General features: G+C 41.2%; 1 protein-coding gene and 2 long non-coding RNA genes across 4 annotated transcripts in view; 2 read left to right on the forward strand and 1 right to left on the reverse strand.

The window, feature by feature from the left end:
* Window positions 1-27,078, reverse strand: part of LOC311143572 (double-stranded RNA-specific editase 1-like) — a gene marked incomplete at its 5' end in the record, with an annotated part of 182,538 nt that overhangs the window by 88,404 nt on the left and 67,056 nt on the right. The window contains one exon of one of the 2 annotated variants that reach the window (XM_084179425.1): window positions 20,275-20,280. Of the gene's footprint in view, window positions 1-20,274; window positions 20,330-27,078 lie in introns of those variants that run through there. The other variant, XM_084179424.1, reaches the window with a different exon arrangement.
* LOC311143988 lies at window positions 4,358-5,910 on the forward strand. Its single transcript, XR_014614458.1, has 6 exons — window positions 4,358-4,721; window positions 4,842-4,987; window positions 5,096-5,232; window positions 5,357-5,451; window positions 5,542-5,653; window positions 5,742-5,910. It is a non-coding gene; the product is annotated as an uncharacterized lncRNA (long non-coding RNA).
* Window positions 6,097-9,500, forward strand: LOC311143990. Its single transcript, XR_014614459.1, has 3 exons — window positions 6,097-6,228; window positions 6,362-6,489; window positions 6,616-9,500. It is a non-coding gene; the product is annotated as an uncharacterized lncRNA (long non-coding RNA).

The following is a 27,078-nucleotide window of genomic DNA, read 5'->3' on the forward strand; positions in this document are numbered from 1 at the left end:
ATATTTTGAATGTCAACCTACACTATATGGCCAAAAGGATGTGGACACCCCTTGAAATGAGTGGATTCGGCTATTTCAGCCACACACGTTGCTGACAGGAGTATAAAATCGAGCAGACAGCCATAAAATCTCCATAGACAAACATTGGCAGTATAATTGCCTTACTGAAGAGCTCAGTGACTTTCAACGTGGCACAGTCATAGGATGCCACCTTTCCAACAAATCCATTCGTCAAATTTCTGCCCTGCTAGAGCCCCGGTCAACTGTAAGTGCTGTTATTGTGAAGTGGAAACGTCTAGAAGCAACAACGGCTCAGCCGTGAAGTGTTAGGCCAGAACGGGGCCGCCGAGTGCTGAAGCGCGTAAAAATCACCTGTCCTCGGTTGCTACATTCCCTACCGAGTTCCAAACTGCCTCTGGAAGCAACGTCAGCACAATAACTGTTTGTCGGGAGCTTCATGAAATGGGTTTCCATGGCCGAGTAGCCGCACACAAGCCTAAGATCACCATGCAGAATGCCAAGCGTCGGCTGGAGCGGTGTAAAGCCATGTAGGGTATCTCCACAAAAGGTCATTCAAGGTGAGCAGGGGAAGACAGAGACAAAGACAGAGAGAGCGAGGCTGAGAGCGAGAGAGATTGTCTGAAAAAAGAAAATCCAATTACAGTTGGTGTAGGAGAGGTTTATTCTTTCTTCCTCAAATCACCAAGTAGGATAAGGTTACCTCTAGAGACTGTTCTAAGGTCAGTTTGGCATTGTCCCCACTAATGGCTAGGATTTGTGTAGGGTAAGCTGACCCTAATTCTGTGTCTAATAGAAACCTATACCATTGCTTCCCCCAAAATTTTTTTAACCTTTAAGAGTTTCTGGCCATTATCATTGTCCAAATGACAGCGCCCACTCTCTCTATATGTTATCGCAGATATGCATTTTAAGATTAACATGCAAATCATCACCAAAGGATTGACAGCTCAATCAATTAGAGACGTTCTCCATCATTTCCCTTTAAGCACATCATCAATTCGCTTAAGAGGGTATAATCAATCCATGTGGAACCTCTGCAGCTGTCTGGGGTGTGCACGTGTTCGTGTGTGTGTGTGTTTGTGTGTGTGTGTGAGTGTGTGTTTGTGTGTGTGAGTGAGTGAGAGAGAGACTCATTGTCATTGAAGGCCACTAAAACCGACAGCGGCAAATATCTACCCACAATGCCTTGGCTTGTGTCAGATCAGAGGTTGTCGCTAAGGGCTTCAAATTACCTCCTCACATCTGCTCCTGTTCTGCACTAATATGCCCCTGACACACAGTTGTGTATTGCTATACTTGTGAGGACTTTTTGGGGACCAACAATTGATTCCCATTAAAAAAATAATTTTCCCTAACCCCTAAACCTAACCCTAAATCTAACCCCTAAGCTTAAAATAGCCTTTTTCCCTTTAAGGACTGGTCAAATGTCCTCACTTGTACAAATTCTCCTTGGTTTACCATTCTTGTGAGGACTTCTGGTCCTCACAAGTATAGTAAACCAAAAAAACACACACACACACCACCATTTCCACTCACACTTCAGTGAACGAAGGACATCTTTCTGATGACTCGGATGAGAAAGGCTAGAAATGACTTAATGACTCAAAGTATTGTATATACAGTTGAAGTCGGAAGTTTACATACACCTTAGCCAAATACATTTAAACCCAGTTTTTCACAATTCCTGACATTTAATCCTAGTAAAAATTCCCTGTCTTAGGTCAGTTAGGATCACCACTTTATTTTAAGAATGTGAAATGTCAGAATAATAGTAGAGAGAATGATTTATTTCAGCTTTTATTTATTTCATCACATTCCCAGTGGTCAGAAGTTTGCATACACTCAATTAGTATTTGGTAGCATTGCCTTTAAATTGTTTAACTTGGGTTTTTGGGTAGCCTTCCACAAGCTTCCCACAAAAACTATAGTTAGTTAACAAGGAAATTGTTGAAAAACAAGTTTTAATGACTCCAACCTAAGAGTCCAACCTAAGTGTATGTAAACTTCTGACTTCAACTGTATACAGTATATTCAGGTCTTTCCTCATTGGGGAGAATAACATGAAGTGCTTGCCGTTCCGTCTGAAACCAGATACGATGGTCTCAGTGATTAAAAGCAATGCAGCGCCACATCAAAGAACTGCTCAAATCCATAGCCCTCGCTACACAGCCTTTCAGATCTTTCATATCAAAGCAGGATTTCCACGGTCACCCCACAGTGGCTTTGAAGCTTCCTCCCACACACACACTATATACAGGTAACTGACAAAATAAAGGAAACACCAACAAAGTGTCTTAATAGGGCGTTGGGCCACCACGAGCCAGAACAGCTTCAATGCACCTTGGCATTGATTCTACAAGTGTCTGGAACTCTATTGGAGGGATTCGACACTATTCTTCCACGGGAAAATTTATAATTTTGTGTTTTCTTGGTGGTCTCATGCAATGCTACAGAATTGTTGAGATCTGGTGACAGACAGCCATGGCATATGGTTTACATTGTTTTCATGCTGATCAAACCATTCAGTGACCACTCATGCCCTGTGGATGAGGGCATTGTCATCCTATGGGGGCATAGCCATGGTAGCCCAAATAATGGCCAAAATAATGCCCCTAATTGCTTAATTAACTCAGGAACTACACGTGTGTGAAACACCTGCTTTCAATATACTTTGTATCCCTCATTTACTCAAGTGTTTCTATTATTTTGGCAGTTACCTGTATATACACAAACCAGGGTTTCGTTAGGGAAATGTGGCGCCGGACAACGTGACCGGGAAGATTTTAAATTTACCGGCCATTTGAGAGATTTCCCAGACCCATATGCATTGGGTGCATAACCCATTAGGGCATCCGCCCACGGTGCTCAGAATGACAGAACATGCAACTCATGTAATGATGCCGCCGCCAATAAAATGTCATTTTCAAACATTATCCAAAATGCAATTCGTGGGAAAACATTCTAGACAGCGCACCTGGGAAAACACCATTCTACACAGTAAAAAATGGGGTGTTAATATTTCAGAGTAAAGTTATTTTAACCCAGATAGAGTATTTTCAACATTTTTGAGAGTAAAGTTGCTCTATCAGTGGAGTTAAAAGTGAGTGTAAAAATCTGCAGATACGCAGTGACAATTTCAACTCTACAGCAGTGATGAATACCCGCCACTCTGCTTTGCTGAAGTTTGGCACGTACGTTGGTGGAGGAAGATTGCGAAGGAGTAGCTAGGCCACAGATATTGCTAGGTAAGTTACATCCCCGTTTTTTCAACACCAAACCGGTATTTTTTAACTTTACATAATTTTAGAGTTGTGCTGATGTCAAGGTCATATTTTAAGTTACGAGTTCCATGCGGCGGTCCCCCTTGCAGTGACCTCGTCATCAGCCAGCTAAATTAGCTTGTAAGTTCAGATGGTTGACAGTAATAACTGTTATATGATATACCCATGGAATATGTTTGATATTTTTGTGAATGGCTTGCTGTTTCATATGGCTAAAAATAGGTAACGTTAACTTAGCTAATCAGTTCGTTTGAAGGACACCACCGTTTGGCATGAGCGCAGATTGTGCTTGTCATGCGGTTAGCTAGCTTGCAATCAGTATCGGTAACTGTCTTTCTTTGTGTTGCAATATTTTCACGAATGAATTTTGTCAGAATGGTAAATACGTAAAATAACGTTCGCTAACAACAAAACATTTATACAGATAGTATTGTTAGCTAACGTTATTGTATAGCTTCCCAGGCTTCCTTACACTAACGTTAACTGTTTTTTATAAAGCTATATATAACGGTAATGTTAGCATGCTTCTGATAGTTAGCCAGCTAATGTTGGTGTTATAAAACGATAACTTAGATCACTGATTTGCATGACGGGTTTGTTTAACATTGCTTAACCATTTTAATGGTTAGCTACTGTTCGAACTAAAATGGCTAATGAGCTAACTTTGACACATAGCTAGTTATTTGGTAGCTAATGGGACAATGTGCCTCTAAACTTGAACTAGCCTACACCCATTTGCTGCAGAAAATGGCAGCTTAACGTTATATTCAACCAGCACAACTTTGTCTACTTCAGCCTTTGTAATTGCAGTGTAACGTCTAAGTAATGCATAGTGCATTGCGTAGCTAGTACTACTGAGATAAATGGATAGTTAGCTAACGCTTAGTTGAACCAGCACTAAATGATGATTTTGAATATATATTTTCTTTGTTAACAGAGGCAAAATGCTGTTGCGTGTTCAGCTCGGGGAAGAGCAGAAATACGTCAAGCTGTCTGAGCTGACATTCAATGCTTTCTTGAAAGAAGATAATAGGTTAAAGCAATACATATCACCCTAATGACAAAATAATACAGCATTAAGCTATTATCTTATGATATCTATTTAGGTCTATAGTCATTTCTGCTGTGCTTTATATTTTCAGTAACATAAAATCAGGTGCAGATCCTTGTCTTTCATCATTTTGTGAACACATGAGGCAACCTTAAGTATGAACTTGGATTCTTGTGAGAAGGGAATGCATGTTTTTCTTTTTTTTCTTCTTTTTTTAACAGTGTGTCTAAAATTCAACATACCAGAAAGCAGAAAGCCAGACATTAAGGTGTATGACCAGTCTGACACAGAAGTTGACTCAGATGTTTTTGAAGAATTAGTAAAGGAGTCACCTGGAACTTTCAGAATCATGCTGGGCAATGGACTTGGTATTCATTCATTCAATTAGTTTTTTAGTTTAAAGGCCAGAATGAGAACCCTTATTGTCTTAAAAATAACAGTTTATTGTAATATGTTTCTATGTTTTGCACAAATTTCATAATGAACAGATACCTCTCATTCATCATCATGCTCGGGTACATCTGATGACACCATCATTCTGAATTTCACTGTGTGTGACGATGTTGAAGAAGTAGCGGCTGGCGAAGGAAGCCAGCCTAAAAGGCCATGCCACATAAACTATGAGGCAAAAGCAGTAAGTGGTGAACATTGCTGTTAAGTCCAATCTGAATGTTGTTTCATCATGTGACAGCATTACATATTGTTTTACAATTACGGAAAGCACATTTCTTTCCACCTATAGCTGATTGAAAAAATCCTAACATCAAAGCCTGGTGGTGAACGCATTATGCAAGAGTATGGAAAAACCAAATCTCTGACAGATGCCACCAGAAGACAGATGATCAACATACTTGCTGCTGAGATGACAGAAACACATGGGTAAGCATTAAGCATATAGATGGGCTGTAAAGAAACATTGTTATTATTTTCCGGTTATTAATTATGTAAAATGTGTTGTGCAATATCAATTCAGTGTGATGTTAACTTTGAATTCATATGCTAGGACATCCCCCCCCCAAAAGTGTCAGAGTGATGTATGCACAGGGGATAGTAGCTTTGTTTCCCTATCTAGAAGACCCATACTCACAACATGGATATGTAAGTAAATGGGTTATTGCAACATTATGCACATATTCACTCTATGAAATGGGAATAGTACTCCTTTATAATTTATTTATAATAATATAGGATCATTACTACGATCCGGAGAGTGGTTCCGGATACCTTGCATGGCGATTGAAGACCATACAAAGAAAAACAGCAGAGGAAAGAGGTGCCTCAGTCAGCAAATCTCCTAAAGGTATGTTTTCTGATCAGTGACATGTAATTATAATGGTGACCTGTGAATTGTACAGAAAGGATTTCTTAACACTGTATTTTGTCTTAAGTTGGTGGGCCAGGCCGTGATCGTCAGCCCTTCACCTATGACAGAGAGCCATCTGATGAGGATGTGGAAGCAGCTATTGCTGTTTTGAGACACTCTGCTGATGAAAACACTGTCCGTGAGAAGATGAAAATGACCTTCATATATCGGCAAGCAATGGTCAACGATGAAGCCAAATCATCAGATGTCTTCTCGGTCTTCCCAAGATTTCTGGACACACCAGGACTGGTATGACAACTTAATTCACTGCATCACCAAAAATATCCAATGAAGAATAAGGTAACACTCATTATTTCTGTCTTTGTGTGTTACATTGCAGATAGAACAAGATTTCAGACTTCTGTTTGGTGAGGCCACAGCCAACAAATTGTTGGAGAAGTGGCCAACCACTTTCAAAGCAAAAGTAATAAAGGAAAGCCATGGACTTGTATCCACCACAGAACTCTTGGATTTGATGCGCAATGCTGAGTCAGCTGCTGAAGTTGAGAATGGTATGAATGAACTGTTTTACTTTTTATGTGGATAATGTAGGTGTGCATTATATGTCCATAATGGTGCAAGTTGTGAATAAGAATGTTATGCTACGGCACAATGTTAACCAGGTTTTTATTTACTTATTTGTAGGCTGGGACAGTGACATGTCTGCCATCTTGCTGCTGCTACATTTGCTACCACCATCTGCACAAGGTAGAAAGAGGCCGGGAAAGATGTCTGCATATCAAGCTGTAGATCAGCTCATCAGATTTCAAAAGGTATGCTTAACAGTTGTTTAAAATATATATTCCATCATCTCAATCTTGTGCACAGTTTGAGGTGATCTTATCTGTTGTCAGAGGTTAGTCACCAAAACAATTCTGTTGAATGTGTTTTTTTTGTAGGTTGGAACCAGTGTGCAGCAGCATCTTGACAACATCACCCAAAGCAGTCAGCCCTACCTTCTCGCCCAGGGATCCACACAGAGCAGCATTCACTCCTACTTCATTGTGGTTGACAAGCATGCTCTTCCATGCAAGGCAACAGGTTCAGTAGGAGCTTTTGACGAAGTCTTTAAAGCCCATTACGTATTTGGTACGTCATACAGTTCTTCCTTGAGCAGCTTTTTCACTTTTGTGCAAACAACCATCTATAACATCGACATGGGGGAAACAAAGGAGACTCCTAGAGTTGCTGAGTTGCGAGCAAGAATGGTGCGTTAGTTGAGATAAAACTATGAAGTGTTTTCTTTGCAAAAGTGACCATGGAAGTCCAAACAACCTTGTTAAGCACCTTAAGATAATTCATGGGCTATGTACAGGCAGGACTATTTTTCTGAAATGTGGTCAAGAAGGATGCTCACGTTCTTTTGGTAGCTTTTCTGGTTTTAGAAAACATCTTAACAAGTGCCACGGAGAAAGTTTAGTAGATTCTATAGAAGATGATCTTTCAGACCCTCAAAGTACCGTCAACACCAGTAATATTTCTCATGTTGAAGTGTCGACTGAATGTTTAGAGGCTGAGTCAGAGTTATCTTCGCCATACATTGTAAATAGTTGTGCAGCTGTTATTTCTGATCTAAAGGCAGCAGGTGTTGGTCAAAGTACAGTAAATACTGTAGTGATTTCCATGGAAGAGATTGTTCAAGATATTCATCAGCATGCTAAAGAAACAGTGATAAAGCATGTATTTAGTAATGAAAGAGAAACAGAAATGTGCAAGAAAGTTGAGGCGTGTTTTGAGGGGTTAGAGAATCCTTTCACAGTTCTAAATTCGGAATACAAGCGATCAAAATTTATGACTGCCAAGTGGGAAATAGTAGAACCAGTTGAATGTGTGATTGGTTCAAGATTTGACACAAGACGAAATAAAAAGACTGGAACATATGATCAGGTAGTAGTTCAAGATAAATTCATGTATATTCCAATTTTATCTGCACTGCAGTCAATATTTAAAAGTCAGTATTTTGCAGAAATGTTGCAAAGCTCAGCTACCAGCAACTCTAGACTGAGAGATATTTGTGATGGATCTTTTTTTAAAAGTCACCCCCTGTTCTCAACTGAGAAGCAGACAATACAGGTCCAGATGTTCTATGATGATTTTGAGGTCGCCAACCCATTGGGTTCCAAGCGAGGTATTCATAAATTGGGTGGAGTATATTTTACTTTAAGAAACTTCTCTCCAAAATGGAATTCTTTTTTGGCTAACATACACCTGTGCGCCTTATTTCATACTCAAGATGTTAAACGATATGGTTTTAGTGAAATTTTTGCTCCCATTGTTCGAGACATTAAAGTGTTAGAGAGCGATGGTATTGAGATTCCATTATACAGTGGTTATGTACGTGGCACTGTAGTACAGGTAACAGGTGATAATTTGGGTTTGCATAGTTTGTTTGGTCTGGTGGAGTCTTTCAGTGCAAGGTACTGTTGCAGGTTCTGTTTAGCAGAAAAGGAGGACTTTCAAACAGAATTCTCTGAAGATTCTTCCAAAATAGTTTTACGCACCAAAGATATGCATACTGCTCACTGTCAAGAAATGGCTTGTAATCCATCCCTTCCGTATGTTTTTGGTGTGAAAAGGTCATGCATATTAAATTCATTGAGGTATTTTCACACAACTGAGAACTTCTCAGTTGATGTGATGCATGATGTGTTAGAAGGGGTTGGCCAGTACGAATTGAAGTTATTATTTCTGTATTTGAATGAAAAACATGTTACATCAGGAGAAATACATTCAAGAATACAAAGTTTTGATTATGGTTTCACAGAGAGAAATAACAGGCCTGTGACTGTTAATTTAAGTGAAGGATCTAATGATCTGGGACTGAATGCAATTCAGTCCTGGTGCTTACTTAGGAATGTTCCTCTTATCTTTGGAGATTTGGTAACTTCTACTGACCAACACTGGGGCCTGCTTCTTTTATTATTGCAAATAATTAACATTATATTCTCGCCCATGTTATCTCAAGGTCTATGTGTATATTTAAAACATTTGATTGTTGATCACCATACACTGTTTAAGAAGTTGTATCCTCAGAAAAAACTTTTACCAAAGCACCATTTTCTTATCCACTATCCCCGCTGCATCCAGAAAATAGGGCCTGTACTTCATAGTTGGTGTATGAGGTATGAAGGCAAACATAATTTTTTCAAAAAACAGCTTAAATCGTTTAAAAATATTACCAAAACGCTGGCAAAAAAGCATCAGAATCATATGGCATATAGTTGGCGAAGATCAACAACTTTTAGTCGGTTAGATATTGGTCCAGGAAAAATGGTGGCTTTAAATATGGTAAAAGGAGGTTCTGAAATTGCTTTGGCAATGCAAGTGCCCAGTAGCATTCAGGTTATGAAGGTTAATTGGGCTAAACATAATGGGTATGTTTATCGCCCACACTTGGTTATCTGTGGCGAAGTTGACTCTGAAGTGCCCTTGTTTTATCAGATTGAGTCAGTTCTGATAATGTGTGAAAAACTGTTACTACTCACAGTGCCTTTAGTTACAGTAACTTTTCAAGAACATTTCCATGCATATGAGGTGATCAGATCAAAGCATGATTTAGTTTTTTTTCATGTCGACAACCTGCACTACCCTAGACCTTTTGACATACAAAGGTCATATGGAGGAAATGACACAGCTCTCCTTGTTGTGCCATATTGCTTTCTCTGGTGAACATTTTTATGATGTTATACTTCTGTCATAGACAAGGCAATGGGTGTACAATGTAAATTCACGGACATTGAAATTATACTTTTTTTTTTCAATAAATGTGGGTGCTCTCATCTTGTATTATTGTGCTTTGTTTTATTTGATAGTATTGATATTTCTATAATTCAGTAACACTACATCATATGATTTAAAATAAAAAATAAAAAACACTGTAGAGAAATGAAAAGTAAATATCATTACACTTTAAAGTGTCATTTTTTAAAGTAAAATTGTAGTTGACTTAACTCTATACAGTGTAATCATATTACTCTCAACAGTGTGATTAAACTACAGTGTTAAATATTTTGACACATTTCATTGTTATTTTTTACACAATATGGAGTAGAATTAACTCTAAAAGTTTTACACTGACCAAAGAGTACATTTTACACTGATTTTGAGTGGGACCAAATGTTATCTGAAACAGAGTTAAATTCAACTCGATAGGAGTTAAATTAACACTTCTGTTTTTACTGTGTAAAAATAGTACCTGATAGCGGTTCCATTTGTGACACATGAAGATCTCTGTTAGAAACTTAGAAAGCAGGTAATCTAAAGTGCTAATTTGACTAGGATTGTGCCTTTGGCTTCTGGACAACGAAATAAAGTTGATATGAACAGGAGAGAAATGGCATAGCGGTGGATCCAATAGGGAAGTAAATGGAAATACATTTGCCAAAATTATATAATTACTCCGGTCTATACATAAATAAATAAAATCATTCAAAATACTTCACCAGAAAGCATGACTTAGCCACAGATAAATTGAGGATAATTTGTTTCTTTTAAAAAACAGCTGTGGATCGTTTCAAATCACAGGACTAAGCCTATTTGGGGAGGCCGCAATTTGGGCAGCGCGCGTGGCAAAAGGCCTAGATGATTATTGAGGTGGCTGTCAGTAAAAAGCATCTAAAATATGTGTGAAGATAAAGTGTCTTGAGTATAATTTAAAATGTTGAGACAAGAAGGGGAGGGGTGTGTGGCGAAGATACAGTTGAAGTCGGAAGTTTACATACACTTAGGTTGGAGTCATTAAAACTCGTTTTTCAACCACTCCACACATTTCTTGTTAACAAACTATAGTTTTTGCAAGTCGGTTAGAACATCTACTTTGTGCATGACACAAGTAATTTTTCCAACAATTGTTTACAGACAGATTATTTCACTTATAATTCACTGTATCACAATTCCAGTGGGTCAGAAGTTTACATACACTAAGTTGACCGTGCCTTTAAACAGCTTGGAAAATTCCAGAAATTGGTGTCATGGCTTTAGAAGCTTCTGATAGGCTAATTTACATGATTTGAGTCAATTGGAGGTGTAACTATGGATGTATTTCAAGGCCTACCATCAAAATCAGTGCCTCTTTGCTTGACATCATGGGAAAATCAAAATACATCAGCCAGGACCTCAGAATAGGCCTGAAGGTACCACGTTCATCTGTACAAACATTAGTATGCAAGAATAAACACCATGGGACCACGCAGCCGTCATACCGCTCTGGAAGGAGACGCGTTGTGTCTCCTAGAGATGAACGTACTTTGGTGCGAAAAGTGCAAATCAATCCCAGAACAACGGCAAAGGACCTTGTGAAGATGCTGGAAGAAAAAGGTACAAAAGTATCTATATCCACAGTAAAACGAGTCCTATATCGACATAACATGAAAGGCCGCTCAGCAAGGAAGAAGCCACTGCTCCAAAACCGACATAAAAAAGCCAGACTACGGTTTGCAACTGCACATGGGGACAAGGATCGTACTTTTTGGAGAAATGTCCTCTGGTCTGATTAAACAAAAATATAACTGTTTGGCCATAATGACCATCGTTATGTTTGGAGGAAAAAGGTGGTTGATTGCAATCCGAAGAACACCATCCCAACCGTGAAGCACGGCTGGCAGCATCATGCTGTGGGGGGTGCTTTGCTGCAGGAGGGACTGGTGCACTTCACAAAATAGATGAAGGAAAATTATGTGGATATATTGAAGCAACATCTCAAGACATCAGTCAGGAAGTTAAAGCTTGGTCGCAAATGGGTCTTCCAAATGGACAATGACCATAGCATACTTCCAAAGTTGTGGCAAAATGGCTTAAGGACAACAAAGTCAAGGTATTGGAGTGGCTATCACAAAGCCCTGACCTCAATCCTATAGATAATTTGTGGGCAGAACTGAAAAAGTGTGTGCGAGCAAGAGGCCTACAAACCTGACTCAGTTACACCGGCACTGTCAGGAGGAATGGGCCAAAATTCACCCAACTTATTGTGGGAAGCTTGTGGAAGGCTACACAAAACGTTTGACCCAAGTTAAACAATTGAAAGGCAATGCTACCAAATACTAATTGAGTGTATACTTCTGACCCACTGGGAATGTGATTAAATAAATAAAAGCTGAAATAAATCATTCTCTACTATTATTCTGACATTTCACATTCTCAAAATAAAGTGTTGATCCTAAATGACCTAAGACAGGGAATTTTTACTAGGATTAAATGTCAGGAATTGTGAAAAACTGAGTTTAAATGTATTTGGCTAAGGTGTATGTAAACATCCGACTTCAACTGTATAGGCAAGTCTCTCCAGAATAGCCTGATCGCCTGTCGCCTGCACTTGAATTGTGAACGCGAGGCATGCTTCAATTACCAGTTCCACCAAAACCTTTAACACACGATTGCACTTAGAACTGTTGCGCAATGGATGGGTTTATACTCCAGCCGCAACCAGTTGATGAGCTGCAGGAGAAACCCCGCTCAAAATAGGCTCTGTATGCTGTGCACATGTGATAGATGTGTTGGATAAATAAGATACATGATGACTAACGAAAATACACACAAGCCAATTGAATTCCACTAATTTAAGCAAATTGACCTATAGACCAATAAGCATGACTGTCAGAGGTATTTACATAGACTGGTATTTCCATCAATTAATAAAAAGCATTACATTGCAACAGAAAAAAAAATATTGTGGCCATTTTGCCAATTTGTTTATCTGTTGTTGTTTAGTTTTTTTTTTTGTTTTTTGTTTTTTGGGGGGGGGGGGCAAAAGCCAAAGGAAACCCTGAAAAACACACACACACGAGTGCACACACATCAGAAATATTCACCTTTGACACTGTTTGTGTGAGCCCTTTGAGAAAGGCAGACACATGCAAGGGATAAGTCCCATAGGGCGGTGCACAATTGGCCCAGCGTTGTCTGGGTTTGGCCTGTGTAGGCCGTCATTGTAAATAAGAATTTGTTCTTAACTGACTTGCCTAGTTAAATAAAGGTACAATAAAATAAAAAATAAAAATAAGAAACATGTGGCGCACACTTAAAATTGCTAGTTCAAAGATAGAGTGCATTCGTAAAGTATTCAGACGCCTTGACTTTTTCCACATTTTGTTAAGTTACAGCCTTATTCTAAAAGTATTTTTTTTATAAACATGAAATAAGCGCTAGACAGTCAGGGAGCATTGGAAATTCAAAAAACTATGGATAGAGGACAATTTTTGGCACATTTTTACTATAACCAACATTCAGTGCGGCCTTCCAGACCTCGTTGAAGACCGAATGCGGCCTCCGGGGCAAAATTAGTTTGACACCTCTGCTCTATGGCAACAACGTTGACTCGATGGAGGATGGGGTGCATACACAAATAGAGGAGAGGACTGGTGCAAAGGAGAGGGAGGGAGAAAAATGAGAGCGGGCAAGAGAGGAGAAGATGTAGGAGAGGAAGGATGTAGGAACAGCAAGAAATAGGGAAGGAAAGGGCACAGAGAAAGAGAGGGACGCTGAGCGTGAGGTAAATTTAAAATGCATTGAGACAATACAGTGCGTTCAGAAACTATTCATAACCCTTAACTTATTCCAAACTTTGATGTGTTACAGTCTGAATTTAAAATGGATTAAATAGATTTCCTCTCACCTATCTACACACAATACCCCATAATGACAGTGAAAATATGTTTAGAATCGACTGAAAATTAAATACAGCTATCTCTTTTACTCAACATCACTGAGTACCACTTCATATTTACAAGCATGGTGGTGACTGCATCATTGTATGGGTATGCTGGTCATCGGCAAGGACTAGGACGTTTCTTAGGATAAAAATAAACGGAATAGAGCTAAGCACAAACAAAATCCTGGTTCAGTGTGCTTTCCAACAGACATTGGGAGACAAATTCACCTTTCAGCAGGACAATATCCTAAAACACAAGCGCAAATATACACTGGAGTATATATAGCCTAGTTACAGTTTGGACTTAAAATCGGCTTTAAAATCTAATGGCAAGACTTGAAAATGGCTGTCTAGCAATGATCAACAACCAACTTGACAGAGCTTGAAGAACTTTAAAAAGAATAATGTGCAAATATTGTACAATCCAGGTGTATTGACTAAGGGGTGTGAATAATTATGTAAAAGAGATTTCATTTTCAATAAATGTGCTAAAACATCTAAAAACATGTTTTCACTTTGGCATTATGGGATATTGAGTGTAGAAGGGTGAGAACAAATATATTTTGAATTCAGGCTGTAACAATAAGTCAAGGGGTATGAATACTTTCTGAAGGCACTGCAGGCTTTCCATAAAAAAGGGGTTGAATACTTGACTCAAGACATTTCAGCTTTTCTTTTTTTTTTTTAACAGAATTTCACTTTGACATTGTGGGGTATTGTGTGTAGGCCAGTGACACAACATCTCAATTTAATCCATTTTCAATTCAAGCTTTAACAACAAAATGTGGAACAAGTCAATGGGTGTGAATACTTTCTGAAGGCACTGTAGGAGGGAGAGAGAAATAGGAGGAACACGATAGAGAGGAATGATTAATGGAAATAAATATTTGTTAAAACACCAAAAATTGGTGATTGTCATTGTGCCTACACTTTTAGCCTGAATTGATGGGTCTACTGCTGTCCGTGTGCGTCAGTCTCGACAAGTCAACTCTGTCTTGGGAAAAAGTTCCGTGTTCTTGTCGAACCACAGCGCAATTTGTAGCGTATATACACACACACACACCACATTGCTCATGTTTTACCGGTACATCGTACCCCGCTATTTATTTTGCCAGGACGCCATACCGGATTACTTTCACCCCTGGAAGAGACCCAGTGCACAAAAGCCCCCAGCCAGAAACATTATCAGTATAGCAGAGTGGTACACAAATATGCATTTCAGCAATCCAACCTCTCAGTTCATATTTCTGTTGCTGGATTAAATAAGAACCTGGTCCTGTGTTTGACTGTGTGTGGTAGCCAGGAGAGGATGTAGGTGCACGTGTGTGTGCCCACGCAAGGGTTTCCGTTAGCCGGTAAATGCCGGCTTTTGGACCCCCCCTTTTAATTTTTTTGTCCCACAATGTCCAAAAATAATACAATTACATTGCAAAATAATACTATTTATTTATTGATGGAAATACCAGTCGTTGTGCTCCAACTTCAAAGGCAAATATACTTCATAGGCTAATAAATCCTCAAGCAGCTTGGAAATTTGTGTCATTGTGTGCGTTTCTATTTTTACTCACACAAAAGGGGCAAGGTCCTCATAAGGGACTTCAGCTAAGAGTATTTAGACTGGGCAAAACTGGCAAAGATTGTGTTGATTATCCCCATTTCCAGTGTGCTTTGGAAAGAAGTGCTTTCATAAATGCATGGCGCGAGCCTCGTTTCACAGGAGCATTGTAAAATAAGCTTTCTCTCAATGAACCAGCCTTAACGAATTTAGTTTATTTAAATATCGAATTTGATTGTCCAACATCAGTTTTATAATTACTTCATTTTGTGGCTGCCTAGTGTCCTCTTTCCACTGCTGTGGTGCTGAATCACAGCAGGAGTGGGGCGGGCCGGTCCGGTCATGGCTAGAAGGGTTCCAGCGTTGTCAAATTAACATCAAAAGTTGCATTTTAGCTAACCCTAACCCTTTTCCAAACCTTAACCTAATTATCCTAACCTGCTACAAAGTCGAATCTGACATAAATTTTACAAAAGCTGGATCCCTTCTAGCCATGACCGGCCGGTCCTTGAGTTACAATCTATTAAGCATAATTCAAATGTTCAAGCCAGTCTAAATTTAAATTGGAGAGGCCTAGATTGTGTTTGAAAACAGCTGTGTTTTATCAATTAAAATGTTCATACAAATAGCCTAAAGGACAGCTCTTTAGCAAATTATATTATACACATATATTATACACATATAATAATACCCTAAGCAGTGGTAGGATAATGTTTTTTTCTTTTTTTAAATGATTTATAGCTGGGATGACGACGCAACGGGCAATGTTTTGCTTTTCAATAAAACCTGTCATGTTGGTATAAGAACATCATTTAACTTTATTACAACTTTGCAGGCTAAGTTCTATTCGGTTAAGATGAATTACAATAATCTAAATTAGATTTTGAGCCCCGTGGGTGGACGCCCTAATGCATTACACACCTAACGCATATGGATGTCCGGTAAATTTGTCAAATGTCCGGTAATTTTAAATCTTGCAGGTCACGTTGTCCAGCGCCAAATTTTCATAACGCGTGCATGCATTCATGCATGTGTAATCATCTCCTGTGGGGAACAAACTGTTGCATTGTTTCATTTTGATCCCCTCTTTCAAGTAGGAGGTTAGTATTATAAAAACAGCGCAATATAGTGTTGCCAACTTAGCGACTTTGTTGCTAAATCTTGAACGTTTTCAGACCCCTCCAGCGAAGTTTTTGTTGATTTAGTAACTTCCTTGTTTGTGTGTGCCTCCGCCGGCTGCTGCCTGTGTGTGCACCCGTCATTTGCTCCCCTTCCCCGCCTCTCTCCGCTCTAGCCTCTAGGTCCTCTCCCCACTGCTGCAGCAAGTGACGTTATTACATTGGTTCGTTGTTTTTAAATGATACCAAAGCTCTCCAATAAATAAATAAAAATGTATTTATTTTCTAAAAACGTTATCTACCTTCTGTTTTTTTCCTGTGCTGCTTAATTATTTAAAATCGGTTCCTCTTTCAAACGTTCCATTTAGTTTTGCTTTGGATAATTTTTTATTGAGTGAGACCAGCATAAGCATAAAACAATTAAATACATTTTTAATGCGTATATTAACATTATGACATCATGTCATGACGTCATCTAGTGACAAATGGAGCAACCAACAGCTACTTTCCTTGAAAAAAGTTTGCAACACTGACAACATATTGTTCTTCTCACACACACACACTGACACACACACACAGCTGGGTGTATGACCGCACTGTCTGGCCCCAAGTCATTCTGTGGCCATCTCTCTCCCCTCAATGTCTCACTGTCCCAAACACACATTCTCAAACTCTTCTCTTCCAAATAACACTACCAATATCTCACTCATAACAAACACACGTAGATGTAATGATAAAATAACGATTTATGGACATACTAATCAAAACCAGGGGTTAGTATCTAAAACGCCAAAAACCATAATAATGCCACAACAACCCTGTACTACACGGTGTGTACTCTGTTGTGCCACTGCCAATATGTGACAGGTTTGGGATCAGTGTGAGACTTGAACACCAGGTTGATAGAGTTGACTTTGATGTGTATTGGCCTGACATGGGTTCCGGCAGGGACAGATTGCATTGGGCTGTCCCTGCTGAGCTTGGCATTCTGATGCCCTGGCTAGCCTGGCTAGCGGTGGCTAGCGGTTAGCGCGTCCTTGGCTGCCCTTTCTGGTGACTGGTGATGTAGTGACTGGACGCGGTGACTGGATGTGGAGACGAGGGGGGGTGGTGGGGTTTAGGGAGTGGGCTGAAAAGCTCTCTAGGTCAGCTGCTCCCAACCTTTTCTGTTCTGAGGAACACCAAAAGCTCGAGGACAGGTTGGAAACCACTGCTCTAGGTGAGAGATACCTGGAAAGCGAGAGGACACGTCAAGTTCAAAGACACATTGTTTATGTTATCTGTACATCAGCGCAAATTCCAGTCCGGAAGGGCTGAAACACTTTTTTGTTTCTACCTCATTGTTAATTGCAATCAGGGGTGTTCTGGACCTCCAGGACTGGAATTAAACAGCTTTGATGTACATACAGGGATACAGCCACACATGCGTGCAGGCTATACACACGCATATGCACATAAATCCTCTCACCAGTAGGGTTGGGCGGTGTCCAGATGTTTATCCCTTCATACTGTTCCCGTACCATACCAGGGTATACGGTATTACAAAGGGTCGCTGTTTCTATCCAAACGAACATAAACTAATTGCAAGGACAGACAACCCAGTTCATAAAGTTGTACAACTATCTCAAAAGGGTACTCACAGTTTGCTGCACGCACAAAACAAATATTAGATAGCAGCGATCTTGATCCAGGAGGGGACTGATTGTCTCTGACGTAACCAAGAAGCTTGATCTTGCAAGCTAGACACTTAACTAGCAAGTTAGCAAAACAAATGCATAGCTGAAGAACTTATTTGGCACATCTGAGATAGTTATAATATATTTAGCTGCCAAACATTAGTAGTGAATTTCAAGTGTAACTTGATCACATTTTTTACGCTTTAGTCATTTAGCAGACGCTCTTATCCAGAGCAACTTACAGTTAGTCAAATCAAATCAAATTTTATTGGTCACATGCGGCGAATACAACAGGTGCAGACATTACAGTGAAATGCTTACTTACAGCCCTTAACCAACAGTGCATTTATTTTAAACAAAAAAAGTAAGAATAAAACAACAACAAAAAAAGTGTTGAGAAAAAAAGAGCAGAAGTAAAATAAAGTGACAGTAGGGAGGCTATATATACAGTAAAATAAAGTGACAGTAGGGAGGCTATATATACAGGGGGGTACCGTTGCAGAGTCAATGTGCGGGGGCACCGGCTAGTTGAGGTAGTTGAGGTAATATGTACATGTGGGTAGAGTTAAAGTGACTATGCATAAATACTTAACAGAGTAGCAGCAGCGTAAAAAGGATGGGGTGGGGGGGCAGTGCAAATAGTCCGGGTAGCCATGATTAGCTGTTCAGGAGTCTTATGGCTTGGGGGTAGAAGCTGTTGAGAAGTCTTTTGGACCTAGACTTGGCACTCCGGTACCGCTTGCCGTGCGGTAGCAGAGAGAACAGTCTATGACTAGGGTGGCTGGAGTCTTTGACAATTTTGAGGGCCTTCCTCTGACACCGCCTGGTATAGAGGTCCTGAATGGCAGGGAGCTTTGCCCCAGTGGGGGTATGTACTGGGCCGTACGCACTACCCTCTGTAGTGCCTTGCGGTCAGAGGCCAAGCAGTTGCCATACCAGGCGGTGATGCAACCAGTCAGGATGCTCTCGATGGTGCAGCTGTAGTTAGTGAGTGCATACATCATTTTATTATTTTTCATACTGGCCCCCCGTGGGAATCGAACCCACAACCCTGGCGTTGCAAACTGAGCTACATCCCTGCCGGCCATTCCCTCCCCTACCCTGGACAACACTGGGCCAATTGTGCGCCGCCCCATGGGTCTTCCGGTCGCGGCCGGCTACGACAGAGCCTGGATTCGAACCAGGATCTCTAGTGCCTTAGACCACTGCGCCACTCGGGAGGTCACCTCTCTTGCGCTACACAACAACGAATAGTGACGTCACGAAGCGAAACCTACTGTGGGTATTTCAAAATACCCCGGTATACGGTATACCGCCCAAGTCTACTCACCAGCACAGCTAATTTCCTCTGACAGTAGTGTTTCTTTAAACCACTGATATCCAAGGAGAACGCACACTCCCTGTGTAGAGATGTAGGGCATCGGATGGAAAGCTTTCTTTCCATCTCTACCTTCCATCCACTCGCTCCCTCTCCCCTCTTCTTACTCTTGATAGTGTCCTTTCATCCCCCTCTCTCCATTTCCCTTCTTCCCCCGATGCCCCCTCTCTCTCCAAGGTCAAATACAGGCTCCATGTGGTGTGTTAGCCTGACGACTCACATTCAATTCTTCCGCTGCTCTGTCGCTACATACTTTAGTCAGACTACCATCGTTTAAGTCATTTGTGGTGACGAGGGGCATGGTATTTTCAAACCACCGCTTTACACACATGTGTTCTGGCCCAACCCATCGGTTTCTGGTCCAATCAGATGGTCCCGAATGGGTTCGCATTCGGTGAAGGGTCAGGGAGGTACTCCGGCGTTTGGCCTGAGCAAGGAGTCTGGGTAGCCAGGCAAGTGGTGTGTGTCTTTTCTGCCGTAGGGCGGGACACACTCCAGGCTTCTAGTCTCTCACACCGGAGGGCCTCAGACATAAAAACACATTCTTTGAGCTTTAAAAGGCCTACTAGTCGCACATCCACACGTGAGCGAAAAAACACACAGATGAGAAAACACACAGGCACACTCACACATATACAAAAAGGGAGAGTAACCCAAGAATGTAATGTTATCATTACACCATCTGTTCTGGTACAGGGTGTGAGGTAGCAAGATTGCAATTGACGCAATGGAGCAATTGAGGGCAGACGTCACAAACGAGAGCCAGGGACATACCACACACACACACCACCGCCGCAGTCAGCCGTGATCGATAGAGTAATGGTGTATCGGCAGTGGAAACTATCACACGGCGCACTGGGGAAAACATCACCCAGTCACAACCCCCTAAGGCAATTTAGGAGGGAGGGGAGACGGGATGTTTTGCAAAGTTGTTACTAGTTCTGTCCCAATATACAGCAGGCACAACATCACAGTCAAAGCACTTAACATTATCTGAGCACTGTGGTAGGAATACAAAGGTCTGTTTTGCAAAAGAGACATTCTCTTGATGACACCACACTCTGTAAATAATGGAGAAAGGGGAGAAACCGATACTTCTAGACAAGCAAACGTTTAAGCAGAGTGGGGTAAACACTGCCTACCCTAAGCAGTGGTAGGATAATCTATAATAGAAAAGTGGACCTACCGTGAGAAAGGGGTGAGAGCTGGAAGTTACTTCTTTGGAGTTCACTCTGCGTTTACTGAGAGAAAGAGAGCGAGAGAGGGCAGGGGAGAGAAAGAGAACAGTTAGGATGAGCAAGCCTTGTATAACACCATTGTACATTCAGTGCATACATAACACTGCCTCATCGGAAAACGCAGAAGCCAGTATCCAATGGACCTTGGTGTTATTTTAACAGCTCCAATTTCAACGAATGTGCCGTTAAGACTGCAAATTAAATCTTAAATGAGATTGACTGTACCGAGTTTGCACATCACTGGAGACATAAATTGCGTCCCAAATGGCACCCTAATCCCTACATAGAGCATTACTTTTGGTCCCTGGTCCAAAGTACTGCACTTTATATAGAATCCGGCATCATTTGGGACATAGCCATATTGTAGCAAACAAGTGTTTTTCACCCGGCGCTGTCAACATGTCAGAATGGGGTATAGTCCCCTCAACACACATTACCAAGCTGGGGACACTGGGACTGAACACCTCCCTCTGCAACTGGATCCTGGACTTCCTGCCGGGCCGCCCCCAGGTGGTGAGGGTAGGCAACAACACCTCCACCACGGTGACCCTCAACAAGGGGGCCCCTCAAGGGAGTGTGCCTAGTCCCCTCCTACACTCCGTTTACCCACGACTGCGTGGCCATGCATGACTCCAACACCATCATCAAGTTTACTGATGACATGACGGCGAGGAAATCAGAGACTTGGCATTGTGGTGCCATGATAACAACAACCTCGCCCTCAACGTCAGTAAGGCCAAGGAGCTGATCATAGACTACAGAAGAAAGAGGGGAGCGCAAGCCCCCATCCACAGGGCTGTAGTGGAGCGGGTCGAGAGCTTCAAGTTCCTTGGAGTCCACATCACTAAGGACTTAGGACTTAACATGGTCCACATACACCCGCACAGTCGTGAAGAGGGCACAACAGTGGCTCTTCCACCTCAGGAGGGTGAAAAGATTTGGCATGGGCCCTCGGATCCTCAAAAAGTTATACAGCTGCACCATGCCATTCAGGACCTCTATATCAGGCGGTGTCAGAGGAAGGCCTGAAAAACTGCCAAAGACTCCAGCCTCCCAAGCCAGACTGCTCACTCTGCTACCATCCAGCAAACGGCACATTGGCTGTAGGACCAACAGGCTCCGATACAGCTTCTATACCCAAGCCTTAAGTGCTAAATAGCCATTAGACTGCTAAATAGAAAATTAATGTTTACCAGGACTATCTGCACTGATCTTAAACACTCACTATATATATATATATATATATATATATATAAAAATACACACACTCTCTCACACTGACATTCTCACACAAAACCCACATTCACATACACTAACCCAACAAACACACACTTTCTCATCATATGCTGCTGCGACACTGTTCTTTATTTTACTCTTATTATTATTATTATCATCTATCCTGATGCTTAATCATTTTACCCTGCCTTCATGTACATATCTATCTCAAATACCTCATACACTTGCACATTGATCTGGTACTAGTACTCCCTGTATATAGGTAAATTCTTGTCTATTTTATATGTCGTGTTACCATTTTTCTTTTTACTATTATGTTTTAACTCTGCATCGTTGTGAAGGGCTCGTAATTAAGCATTTCACAGTTAAGCCTACAACCGTTGTATTCTGCACGTGACAAATACAACATGATTTATATTCTGAGTCGTGTCACAGCCAAGGCGATTTCTACACCACTGGTGGTGAATGGGCTCAATTGAAAATGATGTGTGAACACCCATACACACCTAAAATGTTTTCACTGCACGCACGCATACAGTAAAACGCCCAACATTCACACGGGCACACACACCTATACAAGCGTACACTAGGCTTGGGCGGTATACCGTATACCGGGTATTTGGAAAAAGCCACAGGATGGTTTTTCCAATACCGTCAAAACAATGTTTTTATACATCTGAACATTTGTAGTTACTTTAAGTAAATACCTGCAGTCAACTTGTGCAATACATTAGGAGATAAAGATTGCGTTCTTCATTTCACCGGTAACAATTTTTCATTATGAAGCTTATCGGTAGTCCCCAGTCATGTGGTGTTTGTTTAGTAACACACAGCAACGAGAGAGACTGGAGCCTTGTGTGTCACCTCATGTTGTGCAGCATGCACCAGGTGTTCTATTTACAATATGGAATTCACAACTTAATGTTTGCCGGATAGATACACTACCAAAAGTATGTGGACACCTGCTCGGGGAACATCTCATTCCAAAATCATGGGCATTAAAATGGAGTTGGTCCCCCCTTTGCTGCTATAACAGCCTGCACTAGATGTTGGAACATTGCTGCAGGGACTTGCTTCCATTCAGCCACAAGAGCATTAGTGAGGTCGGGCATTGATGTTGGGCGATTAGGCCTGGCTCGCAGTCGGCGTTCCAATTCATCCCAAAGGTGTTCGATGGGGTTAAGTTCAGGGCTGTGTGCAGGCCAGTCAAGTTCTTCCACACCGATCTCGACAAACCATTTCTGTATGGACCTCGCCTTGTGCACGGTGTCATTGTAATGCTGAAACAGGAAAGGGCCTTCCCCCAACTGTTGCCACAAAGTTGAAAACACAGAATTGTCTAGAATGTCATTGTATGCTGTAGCGTTCAGATTTCCCTTCACTGGAACTAAGGGGCCTAGCCCGAACCATGAAAAACAGCCCCAGACCATTATTCCTCCTCCACCAAACTTTACAGCTGGCACTATGCATTGGGGCAGGTAGCGTTCTCCTGGTATCTGCCAAACCCAGATTTGTGAAGCGTGATTCATCACTCCAGAGAACACCTTTCCACTGCTCTAGAGTCCAATGGCGGCGAGCTTTACACCACTCCAGCCGACACTTGGCATTGCGCACGGTGATCTTAGGCTTATACATATTTAGGCCTACTCTCACACGCACACTCTCAACCAGTCTCTCTCTCTCGCCGTATCCCATCCGAATTATAGCTTGCCCATTAAATCAGCTAAAGCTGTAATTATACCACCTCCAACATGTCATCTGATTGTGAAGAATGATGAAATCACGCTGCAATCCCCTGGTTCGAGAGAGAGAGGGAGGAGACGGGTGTTGGGTTTAAAACGAATTGGTATGCATTCTCTGCGGAGCACATTTTCATTACAGACAAACAAGCAAACAAACAAGCTTACTATTAAGAGTAAGAATAGCAGAATACACCACGTGCAATTTCAAAATCTGGTTGGGCATCTGCATTTTTTTCTCTAAGCCTAATATACGCACCCGGCCACCCTACAGTGTGCAGGACCCCATTGCTTCGTACAATTTGTAACACTCACCTCCCTTCCGAATGCTTTTAAAAGAACAATACAAATTAACAATCATATCACGTAAAAGTGAATTACTTAGTCTTTAGGAAACACAACCAAATACAGAGATTGATGGGAATGGGGGGGAGGGGGACCCATGTACCCCACTTAAATCAAGCAGGCTTCAGTCAACCACTTGGCTTTAGTCACCCTCAAAATTGGAGGAGACAAATCCAGCTATCCTTGTCAGGCCTCACACACTGGGCAGACAGGGGTCCTGGCATTGAGAGCTCGCACAGCTTCCCCACATATGGTGCTGGATCAAGAGTGACCTCATTGAAGAGGATAGCCAGGAGCCTGTCTACGTAGCATGCAATGTTTTTGAAAAGGGAAATGTTTGTTAAATTAATTGATGCTATCAATTTGTTGATATAGTGATCAACTCATTCTACAATGTGTTTTCTAGTGTTTTTTTAATTACTAATTTTGAAGTATGCAATATTTGGTTGTGCACAAAAAGTTGGCTACCGTGAAACTTATCAAACTCGGAAAGTTAATTTTAGTAAACCCTGGCAAGATCCACTGTCAATGATGGCATCCGTTTTCAGGATTAGCTTCCTGGCAAGACCCATTGAATGTTCTCCCACACTGATAAAGCAACTTTACTCGAAATGTGCACTGCACACGCGTGACTTTATTATAATTTTATAGCGTGTCCACACGAAATGAAAAGCAGCCACTGTTGTCGGATGTCTTCATTCTTCAGAAAATAGTGTAAAGGTTAATTTTACACTATGGCATACAGTCACAACACAGTGGGCTTTTTCCAGTATGCTGGTAAGTAGCTTGCCAACAAACATTCACACCACAGATGAAAGGTTAACAGTATCTACTAGAAGCTAGCTTACAGTTTGTAAAACAAAGGCGTAGGGACACAAGTGATGACGGTTTTAAGGCGGTACATATTTAAATGAGATATGGTAAGAAGCTACCATTGGTGTATAAAAATTCCTACTTCATGTAGCGTTGCATAAAGCCGGAAGTAAATCCTTGGTAATGCCTGCCTCCTGAATTCAAGTGTTTTGACAGAGGGGGAGGGGACCAGTTACTTTAAGATCAAACTTTATCAATGCACCAGCTACAGTCATTTTTTCATACTTGGGTCACCCTATTTGAACTGGTTTCATCCAATTTGATGCTTCGTAAACAACTGACAGTGAAATGCTTACAATGGAGAAAAACCCAAAAAGAACACGAGGAATAAATACACAACGAATAACGATAACTTGGCTATATATATATACACATATACACACACACAGTTGAAGTCGGAAGTTTACATACACTTAGGTTGGAGTCATTAAAACTTGTTTTTCAACCACTCCACACATTTCTTGTTAACAAACTATAGTTTTTGGCAAGTCGGTTAGAACATCTACTTTGTGCATGACACAAGTAATTTTTCCAACAATTGTTTACAGACAGATTATTTCACTTATAACTAACTGTATCACAATTCCAGTGGGTCAGAAGTTTACATACACTAAGTTGACTGTGCCTTTAAAAAGCTTGGAAAATTCCAGAACATTATGTCATGGCTTCTGATAGGCTAATTGACATCATTTGAGTCAATTGGAGGTGTACCTGTGGGTGTATTTCAAGGCCTACCTTCAAACTCAGTGTCTCTGCTTGACATCATGGGAAAATCAAAAGAAATCAGCCAAGACCTCAGGAAAAAAAATTGTAGAAATCCACAAGTTTGGTTCATCCTTGGGAGCAATTTCCAAACGCCTGAAGGTACCACGTTCATCTGTACAAACAATAGTACGCAAGTATAAACACCATGGGACCACACTGCCGTCATACCGCTCAGGAAGGATGAACGTACTTTGGTGCGAAAAGTGCAAATCAGTCCCAGAACAACAGCAAAGGATCATGTGAAGATGCTGGAGGAAACAGGAACAAAAGTATCTATATCCACAGTAAAACGAGTCCTATATCGACATAACCTGCAAGGCCGCTCAGCAAGGAAGAAACCACTGTTCCAAAACAGCCATAAAAAAGACAGACTACGGTTTGCAACTGCACATGGGGACAAATATCATACTTTTTGGAGAGATGTCCTCTGGTCTGATGAAACAAAAATAGAACTGTTTGGCCATAATGACCATCGTTATGTTTGGAGGAAAAAGGTGGTGGCTTGCAAGCCGAAGAACACCATCCCAACCGTGAAGCATGGGGGTGGCAGCATCATGCTGTGGGGGTGCTTTGCTGCAGGAGGGATTGGTGCACTTCACAAAATAGATGGCATCATGAGGAAGGAAAATTATGTGGATATATTGAAGCAACACCTCAAGACGTCAGTCAGGAAGTTAAAGCTTGGCCGCAAATGGGTCTTCCAAATGGACAATGACCCCAAGCATACTTCCAAAGTTGTGGCAAAATGGCTTAAGGACAACAAAGTCAAGGTATTGGAGTGGCCATCACAAAGCCCTGACCTCAATCCTATAGAAAATTTGTGGGCAGAACTGAAAAAGCGTGTGCGAGCAAGGAGGCCTACAAACCTGACTCAGTTACACCAGCTCTGTCAGGAGGAATGGGCCAAAATTCACCCAACTTATTGTGGGAAGCTTGTGGAAGGCTACCCAAAACGTTTGACCCAAGTTCAACAATTTAAGGGCAATGCTACCAAATACTAATTGAGTGTATGTAAACGTCTGACCCACTGGGAATGTGATGAAAGAAATAAAAGCTGAAATAAATCATTCTCTCTACTGTTATTCTAACATTTCACATTCTTAAAATAAAAGTGGTGATCCTAACTGAATTTTTACTAGGATAAAATGAAAAACTGAGTTTAAATGTATTTGGCTAAGGTGTATGTAAACCTCTGACTTCAACTGTATACAGAGAAAGCATGTCAACCTATGCCCTGCATTAACCTAATGCATTTTAAACTACCCAATGTCAGGGCCAGTAAGAATTATGTTCAGGCCAGTAGATCTTTGGCCCGACCGGGCCAGTGAGAAAAAAAGTTAACGGACCCTGTCAGGTGAAATGAGGCCTACATATGCTAAATCACAATGTCCCCCCCTTTCCCATCCCGTCTGTGTGCGTGTTCAACAGCCTGTCCTATGTGTGTGTCAGGGAGAGAGACCGTGATTGAGAGAGTGTTTTGCTAGATCTGTTTATCAAATCTGTTCTGAGCAAAATAAAAACATAATCGAAATCACTACTTATGAAAAGGGCTTTGTGGAGATTTCATGAGCAAAACAAAACAGCACCGAAATCTCCCATTCGATTCGCTGGAGCCTCCATGGATAACCGGTGGAATGAGTAAATGAGTTAAGCGGATTTGACGAGCAAAGGAAAATCCAAACAATCTTCTAGGCAAAACACAAAAAGGGCTAAATTATTTTGTTGTGCCTATTGATAGTCGCGTCAGCTGTCCGATACTATACTCCAGGACCAACGTTATTGACGCCTGGTTTT

Source organism: Coregonus lavaretus (genome assembly GCF_964263955.1).
Source record: "Coregonus lavaretus genome assembly, chromosome: 16".
Lineage (NCBI taxonomy): Eukaryota > Metazoa > Chordata > Actinopteri > Salmoniformes > Salmonidae > Coregonus > Coregonus lavaretus.